Source organism: Apodemus sylvaticus, chromosome 2, assembly GCF_947179515.1.
Source record: "Apodemus sylvaticus chromosome 2, mApoSyl1.1, whole genome shotgun sequence".
In the NCBI taxonomy this organism is placed as follows: domain Eukaryota; kingdom Metazoa; phylum Chordata; class Mammalia; order Rodentia; family Muridae; genus Apodemus; species Apodemus sylvaticus.
In genome coordinates, this window is record NC_067473.1 from 158286096 (window position 1) to 158300223 (window position 14128).

The 14128-nt window shown below is 37.6% G+C and overlaps 1 pseudogene; it reads right to left on the reverse strand.

The window, feature by feature from the left end:
- Positions 1 to 1765: 1765 nt before the first annotated feature.
- LOC127677644 (vomeronasal type-2 receptor 26-like) overlaps positions 1766 to 14128 on the reverse strand; it is a 43433-nt pseudogene continuing 31070 nt past the window's right edge.

The window sequence follows — 14128 nt, forward strand, 5'->3', positions numbered from 1 at the left end:
GTTTATATAATGAAAATTCTCTAAAGAATTTATGAGATTTTAATCCATTATTCCTCCATGTACTTAAAAGTCAAAATCAAGCAGTAAATTTATATTGGTTTTAAGAATTTACTGGATGATGAGTAGTCTCCATTAACCATACAGTAATTGACACAATGTAACAATTTACAACATACTTGAATGTCTAAAGATTTAGTTAGCAACATATATTTGATGAAAAATTATATAATCTTTCAGATAACTTCAACCAGGATGTGAGATTCCTGCCATCCACTTGGAAATGTCCCTGGGCTGTGCTTGGCTTACAACACTATGGTACATGGATTCAAGAGAGGAAGTGGTTCTAGGAAACAGGGATTTCTTTACACTTATGGTGTCCATATGTCTAGCAGCTATTCAGAGTGGGATGTCTTCCTCTTTGAGGGAGTAAAACCCCATGAGTGAACAGTTTCAGACAATTTGAATCCAAGTATCTATGTCCATCAAGTAATATCTTGGAACAAATTTTACTATACCACTAACAAACAAGATTCCCATGGGATCTTCTGTATTGCTTTGATGGCCAAATAAAAGAAACTCAGTCTAGTATGACATAAGTTTGCCTAAGTTAAAGATAAGCAATAACTGAGAGAAAAGGTAGACTTGAAAGACCCTAAATGCTCCTTGATCTTAAGATCGTAATGTATCCAACATTACAGAGTAAAAACACACTCTTGATTTAAAAACTAAGGAAGACATAAATAAGCTTTGTTCCAAAACATAATGAAAACCACTTTGGCCAAGTAGTCTTTTCTGTGCTGGTTTTTGAGGAGGGTTGAGCAATAATCCCCTGCAGTGTTGCAAGGTACAACTTTAGTTTGAACTGGGCTTGGCCTGGTAATCATGTTTAAAACAAGTCCTTTGCTAGATAAAGGAAATTTCCTGAAAATTACATGGTCTAGGATATAAAATTCTATGAATCTCCAAGTCCTGTTGAATACCTGGCCTTATACCTCTTGTCCATGCCACCATGATATAGTCTATCCTTGATAGTAGATTCCAATGATTGTAAGTGATATCAGCTTTCACTCTGTGAAGACAATGTAAAACTCCTAACTCTGGAAGAGAAAATCACTTCCCATGGTGACTGTTAACTATCTCAGGAGACTCCATCCACTGATCTTTTGGATATCCTCATGATAAAACTCTCTGTGTTTCCACTGGGACTCTTCCTAATCGTGCATCGATGTTGTTTTACCTGAGCATAGAGAAGACATCAAAAACATCCCAAGATGGTGAAACTTACATGATAAACTGTGTTCTTTGTCAGGCCCTTCAGAACTGAGAAACAGCAACCATGAAATTTCTGTTATAGAACTCATGATTGCATTGAAATTAACCTCTATTGAATATAAAGAGTAAGCCTGCATGACTAACAGAGAAGAATAACATTTTAAAAAATCTGTTACTTTTATTCCACACAAATGATGTGCTCTCATTCTTAAAATTAACATTCCCAGTCCTGTTACATTGTTTAAAAAATTAAAAAAAAATGTGATATAAAGAAACATCTACTAAGCATACCTAAAGTCACCACTAGTAGGCAACTACCTAAACTTTGATGGCTGGCTTCATGGTGTCTAGTTGGCTCAAAGGATGGCAGGAACAGGTGAGTAAATTGGAGATGCCATTCTTTGATGAAATGCATGGGCTTCACACCACTCTTTGGATATTCTGACATGATTCATTTTACACAAATCACAATAAATTCCTTTGTGTAAAGAATTTATTTAAAGACCTTCTTTCTGAAATGGCTACCTGACCTCAGTAGGATCATATAGCATTTGGGAAGAAACATACATCCTAGTAAGCCAGCACTGGAGGCCAGAATTGAAAATATTTCCACAGCTACCATGGTTTTGCCTGTGGAGCTCAGGTAAGTAGGTATAAAAGAAATCCACACACTACAGAAAACCATCATGCTGAATGTGATTGTTTTTGCCTCATTGAAGGTGTCAGGTAGCCTTCTAGCCAGAAAAGCAATAAGCAAGCTGAGACTGGCCAGAAAGCCCAAGTACCCCAGAACACAATAGAAAGCAAGGGTGGAACCCTCATTACACAAGAGGATGATTTGCCCATACTCTGACTGCATGTCAACATCAGGGAAGGGAGGATATGTTCCCAGCCAGATTGCACAGATGCACACTTGAATGATGGAACCACAGCAGACTATAGCAGTTGAGACTCGGGTCACCATCCACATTTGTAAAGTGCTTCCTGGTTTGATGGTTTTGAAGGCCATTACCACAATGAAGGTCTTTGCCAAGATAGCAGAAACAGCAACAGAAAATACAACCCCAAAAATCATTTGTCTCAAGACACAAGTGACTGTTCTGGGTTGCCCAATGAATGTCAATGAGCAAAAGAAACAGAGCACTAAAGAAACAAGGAGGACATAACTGAGATTTCTGTTATTTGCTCTGAAAATGGGTGTGTCCCGATAGTGAATGAATAATCCTAAAATCATGGCTGAAAAGGCAGATAAACTAATGGCCACAGAGACCAAAACCACTCCCAGAGTATCTTCATGGGATAAAAATGCTATAATTTTAGGGAGACATTGATTCTTCTGCTTATTTGAATACTGATCTTCAGGACATTTGAAGCATTGATCCATACCTGAAAATGAGGCAGATTGTTTTATTACACTCAACCCTTAAATTTCCAAATATACCTTTAAGACCTATATTTTGCACAAAGAAATAGTTGAATTCTCTAGAAAATGTCTGTGTATATATTCACTGAAACATGATATTGAAAAACAATTAATGAATAAGTTATTTTTTTCTGAGAGAAAATACAGATATACTGTACACATAATATATTTAGAACATGAGTGGACATGAACAATATGAGAGAATGAGAAATGTTGAATTGATGTTGAGGGGAAATCAGACAATATGAAAATTATATTTGTTTATGAAAGAAAGTAAAAGTTGACTTTGAGAGTTTAATATTTTTCTCTTTGTTCCATTTGTTTAGTAAATATTGTTTATTACTTGAGAACATCATATATGCATATCATGTATTTTAATCAAATCTACCCCAATTACTTCCCCGGCAACTCCTCTCTGTCCCTCCAATAATGCTTTATCCTAACTTTATTTCTATTTTGTTTTTTTTCCCACTGAGCTTACTTCATGCTACCTGTATGCATATCAATATAGAGCCATCGACCATAACATGAGCAGGACCACATATTTGAAACAAACAAACAGCTGATGCTGATAGAGGATTTCAAGAAGGACATAAGTAACTCCATTAAAGAACTAGAGGAGAACATGAGTCAAATAACCCTATTAAAAATAGGGTACAAATCTAAACAAAGAATTTTCACCTGAAGAAATTCGAATGGCTGAGAAGCAACTTAAGAAATGTTCAAAATCATTAGTCTTCAGGGAAATGTAAATAAAAACAATCCTGAGATTTCACCTCACACCAGCCAGAATGGCTAAGGTTAAAAACTCAGGAGACAGCAGGTGTTGGCCAGGATGTGGAGAAAGAGGAACACTCCTCCACTGCTGATAGGATTGTAAGATGGTACAACCACTATGGAAATCAGTCTGGCGGTTCTTCAGAAAACTGGACATGACACTTCTGGAGCACCCTGCTACACCTCTCCTGGGCATATACCCAGAGAATTCCACAGCATGCAATAAGGACACATGCTCCATTATGTTCATAGCAGCCTTATTAATAATAGCCAGAAGCTGGAAAGAACCCAGGTGTCCCTCAGTGGAGGAATGGATACAGAAAATGTGATATATTTACACAATGAAATACTACTTAACAATTAAAAACAATGAATTCATGAAATTTTTATGCAAATGGTTGAAACTGGAAAATATTCTTCAGCATGCAATAAGGACACATGCTCCACTATGTTCATAGCAGCCCTATTTGTAGTAGCCAGAATCTGGAAAGAACCTAGGTGTCCTTCAACGGAGGAATGGATACAAAAAATGTGGTATTTTACACAATTGTGTACTATTCAGCCATTAGAAACAATGAATTCATGAAATTCTTAGACAAATGGATGGAGCTGGAGAACATCATACTAAGTGAGGTAACCCAGTCTCAAAAGATCAATCATGGTATGCACTCACTGATAAGTGGATATTAGCCTAGAAACTTTGAATACCCAGGACATAATCCACAAATTAAATGATGTCCAAAAAGAATGGAGGAGTGGCCCCTGAGAAAAGAAAAAAAAAAGGAAAGAAAAAACAAGAGAACATGAGTCAACAGGTAGAAGCCCTTTAAAAGGAAGCACAAAACCGCTTAAAGAAACACAAGAAAACATGGGTCAATAGCTAGAAGCCCATAAAGAGGAAATACAAAAATCACTTAAAGACATACAAGAGAACACAGGTCAACAGGCAGATGTCCTGATAGAGGAAACACAAAAATCCCTTAAAGAATTAGAGGAAAATGCAAACAAACAAATCAAGGAACTAAGAAAAACCATCCAGGATCTAAAAAGGAAGTAGAAACAACTAGAAAATGATAAAGGGAGACAACTTTAGAGATACAAAACCTTGGAAAAAATCAGGTATCATGGATGCAAACTTCAACAATAGAATACAAGAGAAAGAGGAAAGAATCTGAAGTGCTGAAGATCCCATAGAAAACATTGACTCCACAGTCAAAGAAAATGCAAAATGTAAAAAGCTTGTAACCCAAAACATCCAGGAAATCCAGGACACAATGAGAAGACAAAACCTAAGGATTATAGGTATAGAAGAGAGTGAGGATTTACAACTTTTTTTAATTTATTGATATATTTATTTACATTTCAAATGATTTAACCTTTTCTGGACCCCCACTCCCCGAAAGTCCCATCAGTCCCCTTCCCTCCCCCTGTTTTTCCACCCAACCCTTCCCACTTACCTGTTCTGATTTTGCTCTGTACTGCTTCACTGAGTCTTTTCAGAAAAAGGGGCCACTCCTCCGTTCTTCTTATACCTCATTTGGTTTGTGGATTATGTTATGGGTATTCCAGTTTTCTAGGTTAATATCCACTTATTAGTGAGTGCACACCATGATTCACCTTTTGAGTCTGGGTTACCTCACTTAGTATGATGCTCCCTAGCTCCATCCATTTGCCTAAGAATTTCATGAATTCATTGTTTCTAATGGCTGAATAGTACTCCATTGTGTAGATATACCACATTTTTTGCATCCACTCTTCTGTTGAGAGATACCTGGGTTCTTTCCAGCATCTGGCAATTATAAATAGGCTGCTATGAACATAGTAGAGCATGTATCCTTATTACATGGTGGGGAATCCTCTGGGTATAGGCCCAGGAGTGGTATAGCAGGATCTTCTGGAAGTGAGGTGCCCAGTTTTCGGAGGAACCGCCAGACTGATTTCCAGAGTGGTTGTACCAATTTGCAATCCCACCAGCAGTGGAGGAGTGTTCCTCTTTCTCCATATCCTCTCGAACACCTGCTATCTCGTGAATTTTTAATCTTAACCATTCTGACTGGTGTAAGGTGAAATCTCAGGGTTGTTTTGATTTGCATTTCCCTAATGACTAATGAAGTTGAACATTTTTTAAGGTGTTTCTCTGCCATCCGATGTTCTTCAGGTGAGAATTCTTTGTTTAACTCTGTACCCCATTTTTTAATAGGGTTGTTTGGTATTCTGGAGTCTAACTTCTTGAGTTCTTTAAATATATTGGATATTAGCCCTCTATCTGATGTAGGATTGGTGAAGATCTTTTCCCAATTTGTTGGTTGCCGATTTGTCCTTTTGATGGTGTCCTTTGCCGTACAGAAACTTTGAAATTTTATGAGGTCCCATTTGTCAATTCTTGCTCTTAGAGCATATGCTATTGGTGTTCTGTTCAGAAACTTTCTCCCTATACCGATGTCCTCAAGGGTCTTCCCCTATTTCTTTTCTATTAGCTTCAAAGTGTCTGGCTTTATGTGGAGGTCCTTGATCCATTTGGATTTGAGCTTAGTACAAGGAGACAAGGATGGATCAATTCCCATTCTTCTGCATGCTGACCTCCAGTTGAACCAGCTCCATTTGTTGAAAAGGCTATCTTTTTTCCATTGGATGTTTTCAGCCCCTTTGTCGAGGATCAAGTGGCCATAGGTGTGTGGGTTCATTTCTGGATCTTCAATCCTGTTCCAACTGATTTGCCTGCCAGTCACTGGACCAATACCATGCAGTTTTTAACACTATTGCTCTGTAGTATTGCTTGAGGTCAGGGATACTGATTGCCCCAGAATTTCTTTTGTTGCTGAGAATAGTTTTAGCTATCCTGGGTTTTTTGTTATTCCAGATGAATTTGAGAATTGCTCTTTCTAAAGGGTCAGTAAAAATCTTCAACAAAATTAAAGAACTCTTCCCTAATCTAAAGAAAGAGAAAACCATGGGCAGACAAGGAGCTTACAGAACTCAAAACAGTCTGCACCAGAACAGAAATACCTCCCATCACATAAAAATCAAAACCCCAAAAATGTACTAAACAAAGAAAGAATATTAAAAACAGTAAGAGAAAAAGGCCAAGTAGCATATAAAGGAAGACCTATTAGAATTACACCAGACTTCTCACCAGAGACCATGAAAACCAGAAGATCCTGAGCAGATCTCACACAGACTATAAAAGAACACAAATGCCAGCACAGACTACTACACCCAGCAAAACTCTCAATCACTATAGATGGAGAAACCAAGATATTCCATGATAAAACCAAATTTACACAATATCTTTCCACAAATCCAGCCCTAAAAAGGATAATAGATCAAAAATGCCCATACAAGGAGGCTAGCTAAACCCTACAAAAAGCAAGATAGTAATCTTCTTTCAACAAACCCTAAACAAGATAACCACACAAACATAAAAATAACATCAAAAATAACAGAAAGCAACAATCACTATTCCTTAATATCTCTTAAAAATCAATGGATTCAATTCCCCAATAAAAAGACATAGACTAAAAGACTGGGAAATTAAACAGGACCCCAAATTTTGTGGCATATAGAGAACCTAACATTTTGTCAAAGAAAAACACTACCTCAGAGTAGAAGGCTGGAAAATAATTTTCCAAGAAAATGGTCCAAGGAAATAAGCTTGAGTAGCCTTTCTAATACAAGATAAAATCAACTTTCAACCTAAAGTCATCATAAAAGACACTGAAGGACACTTTATATTCTTCAAAGAAAAAATCTAACAAGAAGAACTCTCAATTCTGAACATATATACTCAAAAGGGCACACTCACCCATAAAAGAAATTTTACTAAAGTCCAAAGCACATATTGCACCTCACACAATGATTGTGGGTGATTTTAACATTCCACTCTCCTCAATGGGCCAATCAGGGAACACAAACTAATCAGAGACACAGTGAAACAAATTGAAGTTTTGGACCAAATGGACTTAAGAGATATCTTTAGAACATTTCAACCTAAATCATAAGAATATATCTTCTTCTCACCACCTCATGGTATCTTCTTCAAAATCGATCATATAATTGGTCACAAAACAGACCTCAACAGATATGAGAAGATTGAAGTAGTTCCATGCCTCCTATCAGATAACTACAGATTAAGACTGGTCTTCAATAGCAACAAATATAACAGAAAGCCCATATAAACATGGAAGATGAACAATGCTCTACTCAATTATACCTTGGTCAATGAAGAAATAAGGTTAGATATTAAAGACTTTTCAGAATTTAATGAAAATGAAGGCACAATATTCCCAAACTTATGGGACACAATGAAAGCAGTGCTAAGAGGAAAACCTATAACCCTGAGTGCTTCCAAAAAGAAACTAGAGAATATACACTAGCTTCTTAATGGCACACCTGAAAACTCTGGAAAAGAAAGAAGCTAATACACTGAAGAAAGAGGAATAGAAGGCAGGAAATCATCAAACACAGGACCAAAATCAACCATGTTTAAACAAAAAGAACCATACAATGAATCAACAAATCTAGGAGCTGACTCTTTGAAAAAATCAGCAAAGATAGATAAATGGTAAGCCAGACTAATCAGAGGGCACAGAGACAGTATCCAAATTAACAAAGATCTTTACCAACCTTACATCAGACAGAGGGCTAATATCCAATATATACAAAGAACTCAAGATGTTAGTCCAGAGAACCAAATAATACTCATAAAAAATGGGGTAAAGAGATAAACAAAGAATTTTCAACTGAGGAATATTGTATGGCTGAGAAGCACCTAAATAAATGTTCAACATCCTTATTCATCAGGGAAATGCAAATCAAAACAGCATTGATATTTCACCTCACACTGGTCAGGATGGCTAAGATCAAAAACTAAGGGGACAGCAGATGCTGGAGAGGTTGTAGAGAAAAAGGAACACTCCTCCACTGCTGGTGGGATTGCAAGGTGGTATTACCACTCTGGAAATTAGTTTGGTGGTTACTCAATAAACTGGGCATAATACTACTGGCGTACTCTGCTATACCACTCTTGGGCATATACCCAGAGGATTCTACAGCATGTAATTAGAACACATGCTCCACTATGTTCATAGACGTCCTATTTATAATAGCCAGAAGCTGAAAAGAACAAAGCTGTCCCTCAACAGAGGAATGGATACAAAAAATGTGGTATATATACACAATGGAGTGCTACTCAGCCATTAAAAACAATGAATTCATGAAATTCTTAAACCAGTTGATGAAATTGGAAAATGTCATCCTTAGTGATGTAACCCAATCACAGAAGAATGCTCATGGTATGCATTCACTGATAAATGGATATTAGCCCAGAAGCTTGGAATACCCAAGACATATTTCACATATCAAATCATGCCCAAGAAGGAGGAAGAACAAAATATAGATTTCTGGGTTCTTTATAGAAAGAAGAAAACATACACACAGAAGGATATACAGAGACAAAAACTGGAGCAGAGTCTGAGGAAAAGACCATCCAGAGACTACCCCACCCAGGTATCCATCCTATATACACAACCAGACATTATTGTGGCTGCTCACAAGTGCTGGCTGAGGGAAAGACCATCTAGAGACTACCCCACCCAGGTATCCATCCTATATACACAACCGAAACATTATTGTGGCTGCCCACAAGTGCTGGCTGACCTGAGCAAGATATACCTATCACCTGGGAGGTTCTCCTAGTGCCTGACAAATGCAGAAAGGGAAACTCTCAGCCAGCCATTGAATTGAGCACAGGATCTACAAAGGGGGAGCTAGAGAAAGGACCCAAGACCTGAAGGTGTTTGTAGTGCCACAGGAGGAATAACAACATGAGTCATCCAGTATTCCCAGAGGAAACAGGGAGAAAACCATCAACCAAAGAATACAAATGGAGTTACCCACAACTCCAGATGTAGGCAGCAGAGGATGGTCTGGTTAGATACCAAAGGGAGGAGAGGCTCTTGGTCCTGGAAAGATTTAATGCAGTAGTGTAGAGGAATACCAGTACAAGGAAGCAGGGGAGGGTTGATTGGAGAAGAGGGCATGGTTTATGGGATTTTCAGGTGAGGGGGGAAACAGAAAAGGGGACAACATTTGAAATGAAAAGAATATATCTAATAAAAATTATGCATTTTAAATTTCAATGAACCTATAGTGCTAAAGACAGATAAAATATGGTGCATTTTAAAGGATACATATTTAAACAATCTCTCTTGTAAACTTCTTATTCAAAGGGAGATTTTTAATTTATGTTTGTACTTTAATGACCTTTTGTAAAAAAGGACTTGGTTGAAAAAATCATGTACTTTATTTGCCTAGAAATAGTGCAAAACTCTAGGAAGGACAATACTACATCAAAGCAGGAGGTGAGAACAGGATGGGAAGGAGAAGAGCACAGTAGAATAACTTAGAAATTATAAGTGAACTTAGAGATTAAAAAGGAATTTAGAAATGGGGAAGAAATGAGAGAGTTTTTGGAGTAGAGAATTATTTGGAGAGCTTGGAAATAAATATCAAAATCGCTTTTCAAAGTGTCCCTTTTTCTTCCAGAGACTTTCCTTAGCAGACTGTAAGTCTTAGCCTCCAAGTTCATGCAGAGACAAGAAGGAAGGCTACTTTACATAATCCCCAATTGTTTTATTATGAGGTAAGAAATGCCAGAGGCTATAGTTTCTGACCCCTAGAAGAACTGAGAGGCAGGCCAGGTACTATTGCAAAGTAACTTAAACTTAAGTCAGGTAAATATTTCATTATTGAAAAGCATCTATAAATATCTCACAAGACCAAGACTTGCTCTCCATCCACCACCACTCAACTCTTTACCACTTCAGCTACCTCCAAGAGATAATTAGACTGTCAAAGCAGGTCTCTAACAGGAACACCTAGAAAATAAAACTTTCTAGCATTTACTGACATCTATGTTTAGGAACAGTAATATTTTCTTTTGATTCTTTCATTTTGTTTATTATCCAAGGATGTATCATTGTTCAAGAAATAATGCTGAAGCCAATACATTTTAGGTGAATAGTTTTGCTTAGGGTAAAAAACTCTTGTTTTGGACAAGTTCCTTAATATCCTGGATTAAAATCTGATTAGAGATTATCAGGAGAAAAAATTTTATGGTGACAATGGCATGATCTCTGGATACAGTTGAGTCTAGGGCTGCATATAAGGCTTTAGGTTCTATTCCTAGCACAAAAATTTGTTAAAAATATGATGATGGTAGAAATATTATTCTCAGAAACTTTAGTAAACTAGAAACATATCACCCCATTAAAATCCTGGTTTTCAGTAAATGTATACTTGCAAATCACTCACAGTCCTCCCTGCACATCACTCACAGCCACACACATCACTCACAGCCCCACACATCACTCACAGCCCCACACATCATTCAGAGCCCCACACATCACTCACAACCCTGTACATCACTCACATCCCTGCACATCACTCAGGCCCCACACATCACTCACAGCCCTGCACATCACTCACAGCCCCACAAATCATTCATCCTCTGGGATCTCTCAGTGCTTGGTTACACTCTGGCCTGATAGTAGCTTACCATACCAAGGAATGCATAATAACAGCTCCCTCAAGAGTCAAAGTATTACAAAGGGAATTTTAGTTCATACAGGAAATACTTATTTAATCATAAACAAATAGTTATGGAGTTTCTACAATTCACCATAGGATGTAAACCCTCGGTCCCAGTTTCCCAGTATTCCAGTGTCCCAGGGTTCCAGAAAAGAACTGCTGTATCTGCCATCAATGTCACTCTGATGCATTCTTATTAGCAGTTGCTCTCATTTGACAAGTCTGTATTTTGTCTCAACCAACTCTAGGTTTTTTGAACTTATCACTTTATATGGTTTCTCGGAAGTCGTATTTCCATGTAAATAAAACATTGCTTATATTAATATTTATTGTAAGCATGACATAAGGTCATGCTCTATAATGTATCTCATACTTTAGGGTATACGGGGAGCACTAGCTGTTTATAGTATACACAGCACACTAACCTTACCCATTAATACTGATCTAGCTGTAATAGAACCAGTAGTGAAAAGCAGGGAAACAAAGAAATGAAACTTAAACACAAAGCAGATGTGCAGAAGACAAAGCTGGACCAGATACAGGAGAACACTCCTGTGGTCATAGTCACCCAGGAGGCTCAGCCTGGAGGATTGTTGGAACCCATGAGTTTGAGATCAATACACACAGCATAGCAAATAAAACAAACAGATAAATATATATCAGTAACAAAAATGACTAGGTTGAGATCAATGTTTTTGTTTTTTTGTTTTGTTTTGTTTTCCTTTTCTTTTTTTTATTTTTTTATTTGATATATTTTTTATTTGCATTTCAAATGATTTTCCCTTTTCTGGCCCTTACTCCCCGAAAGTCCCATAAGCCCTCTTCACTCTCCCTGTTCTCCCATCTACCCCATCCCACTTCCCTGTTCCGGTTTTGCCCTATACTGCTACACTGAGTGTTTCCAGAGGCAGGCCACTCCTGCGTTCTTCTTGTACATCATTTAATGTATGGATTATGTTTTGGGTATTCCAATTTTCCAGGCTAATATCCACTAATTAATGAGTGCATACCATGATTAATCTTTTGAGACTGGGTTACCTCACTTAGCATGATGTTCTCCAGCTCCAGCAATTTGTCTAAGAATTTCATGAATTCATTGCTTCTAATGGCTGAATAGTACTCCATTGTGTATATATACCACATTTCTTTGCATCCACTCTTCCATTGAGGGATACCTGGGTTCTTTCCAGGTTCTGGCTATTATAAATAGGGCTGCTATGAGCATAGTGGAGCACTTATCCTCATTACCTGCTGGGGAATCCTCTGGGTATATGTCCAGGAGTAGTATAGCAGGATCCTCTGGAAGTGATGTGCCCAGTTTTCTGAGGAACCACCAGACTGATTTCCAGAGTGGTTGTACCAATTTACAATGCCACCAGTAATGCACCAGCAAAATGGAACACCACCAGAGGATGTTCCTCTTTCTCCACATCCTTGCCAACACCTGCTATCTCCTGAATTTTTAATCTTAGCCATTCTGACTAGTATAAGGTGAAATCTCAGGGTTGTTTTGATTTGCATTTCCCTATGACTAATGAAGTTGAGCATTTTTTAGGATGCTTCTCAGATATCCGAAGTTCTTCCAGTGAAAATTCTTTGTTTAGCTCTGTACCCCATTTTTAATAGGGTTACTTGGCTTTTGGGGGACTAACTTCTTGAGTTCTTAGTATATATTGGATATTAACCCTCTATAAGATGTAGGGTTGGTGACGATCTTCTCCCAATTTATTGGTTCCTGATTTGTCCTTTTGACGCTGTCCTTTACCTTACAAAAACTGGAATTTCATGAGATCCCACTCAGGGATGAAATCAATCAAGTGGAAACATAGAGAACCATACAAAGAATCAATGAATCCAGGAGCTGGTTCTTTGAGAAAATCAACAAGATAGATCAACACTTAGCAAGATTGACCAAAGGGCACAGAGAAAGTATCCAAATTAACAAAATTAGAAATAAAAAGGGGGATGTAACAACAGAAACTGAGGAAATTAAAAAAAAATCATCAGATCCTACTACAAAAGCCTATACTCAACACAACTGGAGAATCTGGAGGAAATGGACAATTTCCTAGACAGATGCGAAATACCAAAATTAAATCAGGACCAAACAGGGTTAGTCCCATAACGCTTAAAGAAATAGAAGGGGTCATAGAAAGTCTTCTAACCAAAAAAAGCACAGGACCAGATGTTTTCAGTGCAGAATTCTATCAGACCTTCAAAGGAGACCTAACACCAATACTCTTCAAACTATTCCACAAAATAAAAATGGAAGAAACACTACCAAACTCCTTCTATGAAGCCACAATTATGCTGATACCGAAACCACACAAAGATCCAACAAAGAAAGAGAACCAATTTCCCTTATGAACATCGATGCAAAAATACTCACTAAAATTCTTGCCAACTGAATCCAAGAACACATAAAAAATGATCATCCACCATGATCAAGTAGGTTTTATCCCAGGGATGTAGGGATGGTTCAATATATGGAAATGCATCAATGCAATCTACTACATAAACAAACTCAAAGAAAAAAAACCACCTGGTCATTCCATTGGATGCTGAAAAAGCATTTGACAAAATTCAGAATCCTTTCATGCTTAAAGTCTTGGAATGAACAGGAATTCAAGGCCCGTACCTAAACAGTAAAAAGCAATATACAGCAAACTGGTAACCAACATCACACTAAATGAAGAGAAACTTAAACCAATTCCACTAAAATCAGGGACTAGACAAGGCTGCCCCCTCTCTCCTTATCTTTTCAATATTGTACTTGAGGTACTAGCTCGGGCAATTAGACAACATAAGAAGGTCAAGGGGATACAAATTGGAAAGGAAGAAGTCAAACTATCACCATTTGCAGATGATATGATAGTCTACCTAAGTGACTCAAAAAACTCCACTAGAGAATTCCTATAGCTGATAAACAACTTCAGCAAAGTGGCAGGTTATAAAATCAACTCAAGCAAATGAGTAGCCTTCCTATACTCAAAGGATAAGCAGGCTGAGAAAGAAATTGGGGAAATGACACCCTTCACAATAGCCACAAACAGTCTGAAGTACCTTGGT